The sequence below is a fragment of the Arachis ipaensis genome, chromosome B08 (genome assembly GCF_000816755.2).
Source record: "Arachis ipaensis cultivar K30076 chromosome B08, Araip1.1, whole genome shotgun sequence".
NCBI classification, from domain to species: Eukaryota; Viridiplantae; Streptophyta; class Magnoliopsida; order Fabales; family Fabaceae; genus Arachis; species Arachis ipaensis.
The window spans coordinates 23,410,620-23,426,642 of NC_029792.2; the positions used below are offsets into that span (position 1 = coordinate 23,410,620).

Sequence of the window (16,023 nt, forward strand, 5' to 3'; positions counted from 1 at the left end):
TATTTAGACATTAAAAAAATCTTATAATTTTTTTTTTATCAAGACATAACGGTATAGAAAGAGTATCATCGCTTCTTTTCGGCTCAAGGACTTTCAGCGTGGATGAATCTGGACAAGAGTTTGACAAACATACATATAGGGTTACGTTTTTTTATTTTTGGACAGTAGCTAATAAGAAAACAAAAAGAAAAGGAAAGAAAAGAATACAAGGATGAAAAGAAATCCTCTGATCTAAATCATCCTAAAGAAGACGAAGCAGAGGAGCGTGCGACTGTAATTAATTTACTGCTTCATAATCTCCACGAACACCTTTTTTGGCCAACCAATCTGCCATTTCATTTGTACTTTTCTGGATTAGAACAAAATGCAGTTGTTAACTTTCAAGATGTTCTTAAAAATTTTTTTTCCAACAAAACTCTCTTTTCGTGACCCTTCTGGGTAGGGGTGGCAAACGGAAAAGTACGTTCCGTTCCATCAAAAGCCTGACATTTGGTAGGCGGGTTCGCTCTACTTTGCCTAGTGAGACGGTCGTGAATTCTTTTTTGGTTTTGCTTAACTGCAAGCTGGCGGGTCAAATTTGCCAAATTTTTCTTTTTTTTTATAAACTATTAAATATTAAACAATATATATAATTTCACAACTATTTCAATAAATTTATATATTAAAGATATAAAAAAGATTATAATTTTTAAATTCACAAACATTAAAGTCTTGATAATTATAAATATGTAATAAATATAATCATAAACTAAGTTTTTTGAAACAAAATAATAAAACCAATATCGTTCAAAGCAAAACAAACATTGTGCAAAACATATAATTAAACATCTTCAAGTTTATAATCAATAAAACATAATCCAAAATATAATTTAGAACATATTCAATTATCATTTTTCATTCTTTTGTAGATCAATAACATCATAAAAATTGTAAAAAAATGACCTTGACAAAAAAAAAATTCCTAGCTTGCAGGGGAAGTCCGCCCTGCCTTGCTGAAACCCGCCAAAACCCACGAATTAGATAGTGCAGGTTAGGCGGACTTTTTAAGTTTGACAGTCTCAAATTTTCAACCCAACCTACTTTTTTTAATGAGTTATGTGGGTTGGCCCGACAGATTTTGACCATTTGCCGCCCCTATTTCTGAATAATACCAATGATTAATTAGGAAAAAAATATTTGGTGGTAGTAATCTTTAATGTATTAAAGGCAAAAGAAGGGCAAAATATATAACCGTAAGAGAAAATATTTTAGAGTAATTACTCAAATTAATTTCTAAAGTTTTTAAAATCAAACACTTTAGTCCTTCAGGTTTTAAAATACACATAACGGTCTCCAACGTTTATTTTTGTTAAACAATATAGTCCCTTTCTGATAGTCAGTAATGGTGATAGCGGACATGGAACGTTAACTCGTACACATAGCCGTTAAGTGTCTACACATTCGAGTTGGACAAATATTTCCCAAGATGAAGTACGAAACAATTTTTGGAAAGTTTAAAAAATCTCAAAATAATCCTCGAAAATTTTTTAAAGATTCCAAAACAATCTATTCAAATATATTTAATATTTTTTAAAATAAACTTAGAAAAATATTCCTAAGTTAAAAAAATCTATTTTTTTTGGCAAAATTGTTAACTGTAGTAGCACAAATAATTTTAACTGCAAGCATATTTTGTGTAACATTATAATTAATGAATCTCAAAATTTTCTAAGAAACATAAACATAATACTTGCATGTGGTAGGATATTTTTTCTTCAAGTATTACAAAGTATCAGGAGTTTCACATTAAAATTTTGTAAATGATCTACATTAACCTTGCCGTTCACCAAAACTTGCAAATTTGAATTCGGAGATGTCTTGGTTTGCATTGCACCACAAGTTCCAAATTGTTATCTTCATAAACATTTGCATAAATATTCTCAATTGTTTTTGTAAAAACTTTATGTTAAAGGGAAATTTTTTCATCTCTTTGAATAATACTAACTCATTCTCTTCTTCTTCGTTAAAGAATGATCATGGAATATGATAATTATAAATTAAATTAAATTAAATTAATATTTTGTATAGTCAAAAATAAATATGAATTTATTTATTTAAATTATTTAATATTTTTTTAAAATAGTGTCTTTTAAAATTAATTTATAATTATTTAGAAATTAAATTTATTAATTTAAAAATAATTATATATAAATAATTAGAAGGGATAGTTTTAGAATTGTTAAAAATTTTTTGAAATTATTTTGAGATTTTTAAAATTCATCAGAGACTATTTAGTAGTTTTCACACGTAAAATTTGATGACCACGTGTGCAAATTAATATTTCACGTCAGCAGTTATCGTTAGTGATTAGCAGAAAGAAACTGTTTCGTCTAATGAAAATAAATATCAAAAAATATTTTATAAATTTTAAATCTTAAAAAGACTAAAGTATTCCATTTTAAAAAATTTAGGTATCGATTTGGATAATTGTTCAATATTTTACTAGATAACAAAAATAATTTAGTGAAAATAAAATAGAGAAAGAAATACTAAAAAAAAAGTAAAAACAAACGAACCAATCTAAAAAGGAGAGTTCCAGATTATTTCATATGATATCTCAGGATAGTGTTGTAAACCATAATAAATCTGATATACAAATTATAAATACCATCTTTTTCTTGTGAAAAATACTACTATGTATACAATTTATTTTGAAAACAATACGTGAAAATTGTATAAAAATAAAAAAATATTTATTTTAACCTTGATTAAAAATACATGTTTTTTGATGAAAAAATGTGTTTAATCAACGGACTAATTAGTCTTAAAAAAAAGTATCAATTAAATTTTTTACGATAGCAAATAGTAGACATGTCAATGGATGGTGTAAAATGAAATAAAATTGTCTATGTATTTTGTTATATATAGTGAGGTGTGTCTTGTTACTACCATATGAGCATGAAAATAATGTAGTTTTAAATAGTGAAAGATTTATTATCTTTTGAATTTCTATATAATCTTTATCAATTACTATCTATTTATCACAAATTCTACCAAGACAGGTGAAATTTCGTTCCAAAAGTTGTTATCTACATGACAATATTTCTTAATATACATGTCACAGTATATAAGCACCACCGTTAAGTTTTATGTAATAAATTAATAAAAGAATATCACGTGTCTATTATTTGCTATAATGGAGGACTAAATTAGTACCTTTTTTTTTCTTCAAGAGCTAATTAGTCTAAGATCAAAATCTTAAAGGACTTAATTGTTATTTTACTCTTATTTTTATTTCGTCGTTGTTGCTAAATATTTTTACTTTCGTCTCTACGTGGACCTCTAGGTGTCTAATTTCTTTAGATATTGAAAAAATTTTAGTGTATACCTAGTTATTGAGTTATATAGTGTTTCACAGAATTTTAGAACAAAACAATTTGCAGGATTTGAATTGCTGCAATAGATTTTTTTTTAATTTTTCTTGAACAATATATGGGAGACATATTGCATTTTTTAAGTATTAAAAAAGTAATACGCAAGGATGTATTCTGAATACATAGGGGGCATATTCACAATACATGAGAGTCGAATTCATAATACACAGGAGATGTATTGTACTTTTCTGATTAAAAAAATATAACTGAAGTATTATAAAAGGAAGAACAAATTATTAGGTTGAGTGTGAGCAATAGAGTATTTTTCTTTAGAGAAAAAAATATTTGAATGAGTTTAACAAGAGTATAAAAATGGATAGGGTGTTAGTTTGAAAATATAGAGTATATACCCAAATAGGTCTCTGAAAAATTTTGCATTGGACATTTTCGTCCCCAAAAAAAATTTATTACGTTGAGGTTCCTGAACTTTACAAAAATAAGACATATAAGTCCTTGCGTCACACTTTTGATGACCTATTTGTGCAAATGAAAGCAACATACCTAACTAAAGTAGGGGCCTATATGTCTTACTTTTGTACAGTTCAGGAACCTCAATGTGATAAAATTTTCTTGGGGACGAAAATATCTGATGCAAAATTTTTCAGGAACCTATTTGGCTATATACTCGAAAATATATTATAAAAGTATATATCCAAATAGGTTCCTAAAGAATTTCGGATTGGACGTTTTCGTCCCAAGAAAATTTTATTACATTGAGATTCCTGAATTTTACAAAAGTAAAACAAAAGGGTCTGCTTAAGGTAGGGACTTATATATCTTATTTTTGTAAAGTTCAAGGATCTCAACGTAATAATTTTTTTTGGGGACAAAAAAGTTTGATGTGAAATTCTTAAGGACCCTATTTGGGTACATTATAATGTCAGATTTTACTTCAAACATCTGAAGGTGTGAATTTTATATGTGAAAATTCAGGTGATGTTGTTGTTCTTTTGCAATAACATATGAGAAATTTAAGAGTGTACTTTGTCAATATATTGATAATCAAGTATTAAAGAAACTCACAAATATTCTCTATAGATAGCCTGTGTTAGTATTCGATGATTTCATTTAGTTTCAAATAATGTATGTGGCTAACAAAGTAAGCATGCAAGGGATACTTTTGATCTACCAACAAACACCGACGTAGATGTCAGTTATCGAATTATATGTTGAGTTTGAAGAATTGGTTGAGGTTGATTTACTGAAACCTAACATTGACTGGACGAGTTATAATACTAAAAGTGAAGAGAAATTTGAGGGCACTTATCATATTGTTGTTCAAACTGAAGATGGGGATAAAGATGATATAATAGTTGAGCTTAATATAGCAAATGTGGCAAATATAATAGCAAGCCAACATTCATCTAAAGAGCCTTCTTTCATGCATACTTTGGATCTAGACACTACGAATAGAATAGAATTTTCTAAGTATGTCAATGCAGGTACGTAGTCCTTTTTTTTATTATTATTGTTGTTGTTGTATAGCAATAATCAGATTTATTTTTTGTTGTTATTGGTGTAGACCCTGTTGTTGTAACAGACAGTGAGTTTGTCGTTGGTATGAAATTCAATTCTAGAGAGATTGTGATTACAGGAATTAAAGATTATACCATTCATAGGGATGTAGATTACTAGGTGTGTGAATTTGAGCCAACCACATTCTAGCCAAGTTGTACAATACGAAGTAAGTTGCGATTGACTTATTAGAGCTAGTCTTATTAAGAGAAAATTTTGTTAAGTGATAAGGTGGCACAATGGTAGTCACACATACACTAGAACTACCATTTCTCAAGATCATGTTAAGCTGAAATCAAATATGATTGTGAAAGTGATAAAGTCATTGGTTGAAGTTGATCCATCTCTTGGAAGCCTGGTTTATTAGGGAAGTCGAATAACTGCTTTGGTTGTCTAATATAGTACTGGTTAAGAAACAAAACGAGAAGTTGAGGATGTGCGTCGATTACACCAACTTGAATAAAGCATGGCTCAAAGATCCCTATCCCTTTCCAACAATGACACCCTGGTGGATGTGGCTTCGGGATGCTGATTTTTATCATTCATGGATACTTACTTAGAGTATAATCAAATACCCATGCATGTCCCAGACCAAGAAATTACCTAATTCATCACTCTAAAGGCAAATTATTACTATGTAGTAATGCCATTCAAATTAAAAATTACATGGACTATTTATCAAAGGCTAACGAACAAGGTCTTCCACAAACACCTCGGGTCTTTGATGAAAGTGTATATAGATGACATGCTTGTCAAGAGTAAGGAGGAAGTAGATTTAGTTCCCAACCTTCAGAAGGTATTCTATACGATTAGAAAGCATAACGTGAGAGTTAACCCAACCAAATGTGCATTTGCAATAGGAGGTGGGAAGTTCCTCGGGTTCATCCTCACTCAAAGAGGGATAGAGGCTAACCCAAATAAATGTTCTACTATATTAAACATATCATGTCTGACCTGCCTTAAAGAAGTATAGCAGATGAATGGAAGATTGGCGGCTCTTTCTTGATTTCTAGCAGGATCAACCCTTAGGTTGTTACCATTGTTCTCCCTTTTGACGAAAATCACCGATTTAAAATGGACTGAAGAATGCAAGAAGACAATTCAAGAATTCAAAGAATACTTCACGTAGCTTCCAATCTTAACAAAATCAAAAGACCGAGATGAGCTGAAGTATGAGCCTAAGTTGGCATAAAATTGCAATATCTTGCGGGCTTTGTCGCAGAATATGTTGGGAAAGAACCCAAAGAGGCGCCGGAAACTTAAAAAATTTACGTTGATGGATCTTCCAACAACTTCAGCAACAGGACATGAGTAAATCTAGAAAATGAAGAAGGCACCTCAATAGAGCTACCTTTGAAATTCAACATCACAACATCCAATAACTGAGCCGAATTCCAAGCAATATTAGTAGGATTACGATTTGCATGAGAAGTAGGAGCAACTAAGGTACTTGTCTTCAGTGACTCGCAGGTTGTCACTTCACAAATAAATAAAGGTTATCAAGCAAAAGATCTTAACATGAAGCAGTACTTGTAGAAGACTTTGAATTTGCTTTTTGAATTCCATGTAGCTGAAGTCTAACACGTAGCAAGGGAGAAAAATAGTCGAGCTAAGACTCTATCAAAGCTTGCAAGAATAAAGCTAGGAGGGAATAGCAAAAGCTTAATACAAGAAAACCTCCAAGTTTCCTCTACTGTCAACAAGTCGGATACAATAGTACTTACAATAAAAAAATTAGACATGGGTTGGATGGATCCTGTTTTGGAATAGCTCAAGTTTGACATCTTCCCATCTGATAAGAAAGAAGCCAAAAAACTTGTCTGAGAAGCCCAATACTACACATTGGCACGAGAAGCCTTATACAAAAGGGGAATTTCTATATCATTACTCAAGTATGTCCCAACATCCAAAACTGAGAAAGTACTAGAAAAAATTCATGTTGGAATCTGTGACAATAATCTCGGAGCTCGATCATTAGCCAAAAATAACTCCGAGCTGGGTTTTACTAGTCTACTTTGCAAAAAAGAAGCCATTAATTAAGTGTAGAAATGTCTGACTTGTCAGTTCTATGACAATTTTTTATGTAGCACAATCTGAAGAGCTTATCAACATCACCTCACCTTTGCCCTTCGTAAAATGGGGAATGGATTTACTCGAACCATTTTTCGAAGCCCCTGGGCAGGTAAAATATGTAATCGTGGTTGTGGACTACTTCACAAATTGAATAGAAGCAGAACCCTTAGCTTTTATCACCGCTCAACAGAGTAAAAGGTTCTTTGTCAAAAACATTATCACCACGTTTGGTATTCTAACCTCCATTACAATAAACAACAAAACCCAATTCATAGATGTGACTTTTAGAAAATTGGTGTTCGATCTCAAAATCAAACATCAATTCCATAGTGTGGAACATCCTTAAGCCAATGAACAAATGGAGGCAGCAAATAAAGTCATAATTGTAGGATTAACAAGAAGGTTAGATACAATAAAAGAATTTTGGGTCGAACAGCTACCACATGTTCTATGGGTATATCGCACAGCACCTCAATTAACTATTAAAGAATCATTTTTTTGACTGGCATACAGTATAGAGGTCATGCTTCCAGTAGAGGTAAATGAAGAAAGTCCATGTGTTCGATTTTATGATGAGGTCAGAAACATTAAGGCCTGTAAAGAAGAGTTCGAGTTATTACCCGAGGTGCGGGAAGGAGCTCGGATTAAAAAGGAAGCCATGAAGCAAAGAATGGCAATCAGGTAGAACAAAAAGGTTATTAAAAGAAGCTTTAATGAGAATGACTTCATCCTAATCCAAAACGATATCTGAGCACCAACTCCAAGAGAAGGGAAGCTTGCAGCTAATTGGAGAGGTCCCTACAAAGTCGTATAGGTCCTTGGGAAAGGATACTACAAATCTTCGATCTACAAGAAAACGAGTTTCTAAGATCATGGCATGATTTAAATCTTAGAAGATACTATAGCTAGATAGCAAACCTTACTCTTTGGTGTACTCTTTTTCCTGACTTTATGATTTTTTCTCATGGGTTTTACTAAAGGGTGTTTTAACGGGGCATAAAAAAAGGGCTATGAATGAAAACTTGTAAAACTCTTAGTAGCAACTACTGCATACCTTGTAAATTGCTTCATCAATAAATAAAACAAAGTTATTTAACTATTCATTCTCTTTCATTTTCCAATCACATCCACTCATACTAAAAAAACTACAAATGATGTGACCGACTTCATGTGGTCGACACAATAATGCAACGAAGCCTGAGACAGGAATGTACAAGTTGTATAAGTAATACGAGCTATAATCAAAATTACAAAAATAAATTGCGATCTACATTATATAAGCAATAAGAGAAAGTAACTTAGAATAATGAAGTAATAGAAAATAAACATGCAATTAAACAAGCTCCCAAAAAAGAGAACTAAAATTGTACTTAAAACTATTACAAATAAAAGTGTTTAAAAGTCCACAACCTAGGCATAGCTAAAAGTGCATCATTCATGAACAAATTGCCAAACAAAATATAGTTTAATGCATATGGTAGCTATAATATATGAACCAAACTCAAAGCATCACACATGCATTTAATCAAACAAGTGGTGCACAATGCACAAAATTCAGCACAATTAACCAAGTTTCAACACTAAATCAATCCAACACAGTCATTATCCAACACTTGCATCCTAACAAAATCTAAGAAACTAATCATAGCCTATCTTAACCACTTAAATCCACTAGCAACATATAAATGATATTCACTAACTAATTAACTAATTATCAAAGCAATAATAATTAAAGAAAACAGAGGAATAAACTTGAGGTGTAGAACAAAGATTGTTGAAGTAGAGAAAGAAGGGAAGGATGCAATGGCACTATGTTGTTGCCACTGCCAGAGGTGCGGCAACAATGTAAGTCACCGGAAGTTGAGAGCTGGTTGAGCTCTAATGCCCGACGCAGAAGATGAAGGAGTACTCACAGATGGTGGTTGGAGAAGAGAGAAAGAAAGAAGAGAGGAACAAATTTTAACATATATACCCTAAATCGACACTAAAAATCTACCAAACTAAGCTAACCAAGAATAACAACAATCTTAATAATTGTTAAAGAGAAGAGAAAGTTAGAAAGATGTTACCATGGTGGGGTGTCTCCCACTTAACACTTTTTTTAATGTCCTTAAGTTGGACGGACATGAATTCACTGATTATCTTTTGGGGCATCCTTATGGAGGAATACTTCCACCTCTTTGTTGAATGGTTGTGTGTGGTAAGGCTTCACCCTGTGCCCATTGACTTTGAATATTGTTTTATTAAAAGGGTGAGCCACTTCAACTACACCATACAGCCTCACATCTACCACCTTGAAGGGTCCATCCCATCTAGACTGTAGCTTTCCTAGCATCAATTGGAGTCTTGAATTGTACGCAAGCACATCATCACCAATCTTAAAGTTCTTTCTCTGAATATTCTAGTCATGGAATGCCTTAACTTTTTTCTTGTAAAACCTCACATTTTCATAGGCTTCTAGCCTAAAACATTTCAATTCCTCTAACTAAAGTTTGGGCTCAACACCCGCTCCTTTCAAATCCAAGTTGTTGTTTCACTGCCTAATACGCCTTATGCTCAATCTCCACTGGCATAATTGGAGCCATCACACATGATTTCAAACAGACGATTCTAATATGGGCCTCGCACAATAGGCGCCGTGGTCAATGCAAATTTTAGTTTATTGAAAGCTTCCTTGCAATTCTCATTAAAATTAAAATTCACATCTTTCTAGTGTAAACGGAAGAGAAGTAGAGTGATCTTGCTGAAATCCCTAATGAACCTTCGATAGAAACCTGCATGGCCAAGGAAAGAACAAATCTTCCTCACTGAGAAGGGGTAAGGCAAGCTAGAAGTAACCTCAATCTTAGTCGGATTGACGGAGATTCCGTCTCTAGAGATAATATGTCCCAATATTATGCCTTGTTTCACCATGAAATGACACTTTTCAAAATTCAACACAAGATTAATATTGACACATCTCTCTAACACCCTAGCTAAATTTTATAAGCACACATCAGAGGAATTGTCATACATGCTAAAATCATCCATAAAGACCTCCATGCAATTCTTTATAAGATCGGAGAAGATACTCGTCATGCATCTTTGAAAAGTTGTCAGTGCATTGCACAAGGCAAAAGGTATTCTCTTATAAGCATAAGTTCCAAAGGGACATGTGAATGTGGCCTTCTCTTGATCCTTGGGAGCAATGTGAATCTAAAAATATCTAGTATATCCATCAAGAAAATAGTAGTGGAATTTACCTAACAACCGATCCAGCATCTGATCAATAAAGGATAAACGGTCCTTTCTTGTGGCCAGATTGAGTCTTCGGTAATCAATACAGACCCTCCATGCATTCTAGACTCTAATTGCTACTAGCTCTCCACTATCCACCTTCACCATGGCTACCTCAAACTTCTTAGGCACTACTTGAACCGGACTTACTCATCTGCTATCAGAAATATGATAGATAATGTCTATCATCAAAAGTCTAGTAATCTCCTTTTTAACCACGTCAAGGATTGTTGAGTTCAAGCACCTCTGAGGTTGTCGGATTGGTTTGGTGCCATATTCCAAGAAAATGCGATGAAGGCATATTTGTGGGCTTATCCCCACAATGTCATTCAAGCTCCACCCTATCGATTTCTTGTACTTCCGTAATATCTCAAGAAGTCTTTGTTCCTCTTGGTTGGAGAGCTCCGTTGCAATAATTACCAGGATTTTATGATCATCATCAAGGAAGGCATACTTTAAATGAGGTGGAAGGGGTTTCAATTCCTCCTTGTTCCTCTAGTGGATGCCTGATAGCTTCCTCTAAATTGAATTCCACCATTCTATTATCCAATTCAAATGAATAGGTGTGGAAAAAATATCAAACTTGAATCGGGAAGTTTTCAAGAAAGATCTCTCAAGTAAGATATAAGTGGGTCTTCCTTAATCATTGAGGGATATTTCCAAAATATAAAAGTCATCTGAAAGACTAAGTCATTAATGCTCACTAGCACATCTTCCGCAATGCCTACCATCGATGCTTTTATCCACTAAGACAAATCTAGCGGCTGATCTTTTCAATGGTGAGAGATTCAACTTGTCAAAAACAGAGAGGGATATGATACTTACACAAGCACCAAGGTCACATATGCTATCTTCTAATAAGACTCCTCCAATTACATAAGAGACTAAACATGGCCCCGTATCACCATACTTTTTCGAGATAGCCACCATTAAAGAGAAAATAAAGCTACCCAAAGTAATGGTCTCCATTTCATTAATTCACTCCTTGTGTATGCACAAATCTTTGAGGAACTTAGCATACTTAGAAATTTTTTGAATGGCGTCAAAGAGTGGAATGGTTACCTCAACCTTCTTGAAAATATGTACCATATTAAAGTCCAATTCAACACTCTTCTTGGCCTTTTTCACCATCACTAAAAAAGGGATTGGGATTGGTTCTTCAAAGATGTTCTTCTTTTTTGGCTCCTTGGGCTTCACTTGTTCCTCCTCTTTCCTTCCAACATCTTCTTTTTCATCTTCATCTATTTCTACCACCTCATCAACTTCTTCATCATGAACATCCTCCATCACAATTGTAGTCTTGGGACCTCTCTCATCAAGTGTTGTTCTGGACCTTAGAGTGATTGCATTTAGACTACATTTAGGATTTGGTTGTGGTTGAGGGTAGGTCACTAGAGGTTGATAGTTGGGAGGTGTTTTGGTTATTGTTGGATAGTGGTAATGTCAAACGGGACAAAGCCTCGACTATGGTAGCCATGTAGGTATCTTGTTTCTTTTAGAATTTTCGTTGTTCTAGGATGAATGTATGAAGGGTGTCATATACATGGGTTTGGTTGGAGAAAGAGACTTGGTTGCTTTGAGTAGATTGTCTAGTGTGTGGTAGTTAGTACCTTGATTGAGGTTGACATTGGTATGATAGTTGATGATGTTATTGGTTTGACTGTTGGTAAGGTGGATTTTGTGATTGGTACGGTTATTGGTATAATTGTGGTGGTTGGTAGAATTGGGGTTGTTAATTTTGAGACGGTTGATGATAGTAGGATTGTTGGGATTGAAAGGGTTAGTTTTGAGAGGGTTATTGCCATCTTTGGTTTGAGTTGTCTCTCCACCCTTGACTTTGATTTTTTCCATATTAATATGGTCCTTGGTTGCTTTGATGGAAGGTTGATTTTGTGGATAGGGATTAGTTACCGCCAATGTATTATCCTCTTGGAGTTGTGGGCATTCATCAGTGTAATGACTACTACAAGCACAAATGCCACATGGTCGAGAGGGTCCTTCAATCTGAGGTGGTTGTGGTTGAGCTAGGAGCATTGGAGGTACTTGTTGACTTTGATGAATTGTCTCAACAAAACGGTCATTTCACCAAGTGTCTTAGTCAAAATAGCATCACCGAAAGGAGAAACCTCTCCAATAGACCTTGGTTGGGGATTCCTTGTCCTCAAGTGTTGCGTTGAATCCGCTAAATCTGAAATAACTTTCCATGCTTCTTTCGCAGCTTTATACTTAGTAAGAGATCCTCCACTTGAGGCATCAATAAGGAGCTTGTTTTGTGGATCTAAGCCTTGACAAAAGTAACTTATAAGTACCAAGTCATCAATGCGATGGTGAGGGCAAGACTTAAACAACTTCTTAAAAAATTTTCACTACTCGTAGAGTGTCTCTTCATCTCTTTGCATGATATAAAAAATTTTCTTCCTCAAACGATCAATTTTTTGAGGTGGAAAGAACTTCTCTAGGAATTTCTTTCTCAACAAGTCCCAGTTGGTAATAACCTCAATCGGTTGAGTATAAACCCACTCTTTTGTCTTTCCCTCTAAAGAGAAAGGGAAAGCAAACACCATCATATCTATCTCATCCGATCCATACCTCTTTGCAGTTGAGCACACTACTTGAAAGTCTTTCAAATATTTGAGTGGATCTTCATCTGAAAATCCATGATACTTAGGAAGCAAGTTGATTAACCCAGTCTTAAGTTCAAAATTTGCATCCAAATCCAAGTAACGAACTTGTAACGGTTGCAAAGTGATGCTGGGAGCTCCCGTTTCCTTAAGAGTGATCCTCCGCGGTGCCACCATGTTTCTATCACCTACGTCACTCACAGAAATTTTAAAACTTCTAACAGAAGAATATAAGGTTCCCTCGTCAAATGAAGAATGAGAATCATAGTTAGAGGGCGATGGTGAACCGGGATGCTCGTCAAGAGAATCCGATTCACTATGCGCAAATGCTAATCGGCGCTAAGCTTGCCTAATATGAGTTAAAGTTCTTTCTATCTCAGGGTCAAATGGGGCTAAGCTTGAGTTTGAAAGCGATCATGTCATTCAACTGAGGAATCATGAAAATCATGCAATTTTTAAAAGTTAAAACAAGAGTAAATAAAGAAATGAATTAACAACTAGCAACTAACAATAACTACCAAAACAAGGGTGTTAACTACCAACAAGTGTCAAATAAACAAGCTAGAAGAAACTATTCACAATATTCATATATTTACAACAAATAAAAATATGACACACAATTGTATAATTCTCGACAACAGTGTCAAAAACTTGATGTGCATCGGATGTCAGTTAGAAATTTCGCTAGTTTGAAAGGATGGATTTGTTATAAGTATAGCTCCAAACTAACAAACGACACAAACTAAAGTTTAAACAAGTATTTCACAAAGCTACAAAATAATTAACCAGGAATGTTATTCCCAAGTCGTTCTCCCTTGGATTAGCAATTAAGTGCGCATCATTGGTTGTGAGCTCGGAGGTTTTCACGCATAAAAACAAAAATTAAAGAGATTAGAAGTTAAATGAACCAAAAATAATTAGATGATCAAGATTAAACTTAATAAACAAGCAAAACAATTAACTATGCAAGCATGAATGAAAAGTAATGACTAAGCTACCACTATATTAAAAGACAATTAAATCAAACTATGGGAGATTGAAGCAATAAGCTAATGAGAAATGTAATTCAAATGCATAAAAGGGCTTTGACTAGGGATTGAGAGTTAAAGAATCTTATCTTTGTCATAACCTTAACCCCTAAACAATGAAAAAAGTCAAATAGGCATAATTGATCTTAATCCACAAATCCTAACTAACTTACTAATTAGACTTAGTAAAAAGCTAGCGCTAGTGAAAACAAGATCAACTAATAACCCAAAACTCAATACTAACAATTTAATCAAGCACATATAAACATCAAAACATCAAATTCATTAATATGAGACTCAAGAATTCACAAGTGCATATACTAACAAAGTAACCTTAATTATAAGAAAATCTAAGTAAGTATAGTGCAAAGGATGAGAAAATTAAGAACAACTTACAATTGAGACAAGCTAAATTCCAAAATTAAAGTGTAAACTGTATAAACTTAATAAATCCTAGAGATAAATGAGAGTTTCTCTCTTTAAGAAAAACTACGAAAACCTAGCCTTCAACTTCCAAAATGATGATATGATGGTGTATGGTATGTTCCCCCTTGAGTGAGCTTTTTCTTTTGGCTTCAGAACATAAAAAATGGGGCCAAAAAGGCTCCCAAAAACGTGCAACACATGATTTCTTAAATGAGACACGTGCTCGGACTCGTGCGTTCGTACCATTGTGTGTGTACGCACACTTGCCACTTTTTCTACTTGTGCGTACGCACGCTAGCTAATTCTTCACACCTGTGTGTACCATTATGTGCGTACGCACATATCCGAATGTTCTTCTACTTTGTTTCTTTATGAATATTTTCACTTTGCATGCTTTTCTTCCACTTCTTCAAAGTCATCCTTGCCTATTGGTCATGAAATCACTCAACAAACATATCAAAGCATCAAATAGAATAAAAGTAGAACTAATTTGACAATTTAGAGCACAAAAAATATGTTTTTAACAATTAGGTATAATTGAGAGAGAATTCACAAAAGCATGCTATTTAAATGAATAAATGCAAATTTATGTGATGAAATTCAATCATTTCAAACAAAAAATTATCATCAAATGTAAATTTATTACTTCACTAAGTGATTTCAGTTTGCATTTAATTAATTTATTCCTAGACTGCCTTTGCGCCTTCTTTCTCTCTAGCGTTTAGAATAAGAACACGATAAAGCAGTTTTGAGGGCCATCACTGCCGCCTTAGCCTTAGACGGCGGTGGACCTCCATTTTTTCCTCCCCTTTAAATTCTTCCTCTCTCCCCTCTTTCCTTTCTCTCTCCTCCTCTATTTTATCTCTCCTTCGCTCCTATCTTCTTTCTATAAGTTTCTCCTATTTTCCGATTTAGAACACTATCTTTTTCTTTCTCTCTTTTTTCCTCCTCTCTCTCCTTTTCCTTCCACGTTTTTTTCTCCCCTCCCTTGCTTCTATTTCTAGGTTAGATTGTTAGCTCTGTTTTTCGTTTTTTTTTCTTTCAATTTTTTAAATGTCAATAATTCTCTAATGGTTTTTCTCTCCTTTTGTATTATAATGATTCCTTTTTTATAATGTTATAATTTCTTGTTATACGTCTTTTGGATTTGGTTATATAAGTTCTCCAGATCTAGGAGAAGATGCTAAGAGAAAAGCTTTTTGTTCATGGAGATTTTTATAGACTAGTAAAGTGTTTAGATCTACTTCTTAAAGAAGAAAAAAAAATATTCATATGTATTACATCACATCTGTGTAGATTTCTAAACAAAAGAGATTCAATTTTGTCTCTTTTTTGTTTATTAAGATTTTTTGTAATCGAATATTGTAGCTCCTCTTAGTTTATAGTTCAATATAAGAGATATTTATTGTCTTTTTTAGTATGGAACTAATATTTTGCTATTATCTACAAGTGTTGTTTGACAATCTCTATGAAAGAAAGTTTTTTCTGTAATAAAAAAAAGAATACTTCAATTTGCATTTGAACTTGGTTAATTAAGTAGAGTAAAATATTATTTTAGTTCATAATGTTTGGTTTAAATCCTAATTTTGTCTCTAACATTTAAAATGTCTTATTTTTACCGCAAAAATCTTATTTCGTCCTATCTTAATCTTCTAGTCTAAACTAAAAAAG

General features: G+C 33.4%; 1 long non-coding RNA gene across 1 annotated transcript in view; it reads right to left on the bottom strand.

Moving 5' to 3' along the window:
• The window catches only part of LOC110265822, a 15,876-nt gene extending 5,440 nt beyond the window's left edge, over positions 1 to 10,436 (bottom strand). The window contains exon 1 of the long non-coding RNA XR_002352213.1: positions 10,424 to 10,436. This is a non-coding gene — a long non-coding RNA (uncharacterized LOC110265822). The remainder of the gene's footprint in view (positions 1 to 10,423) is intronic.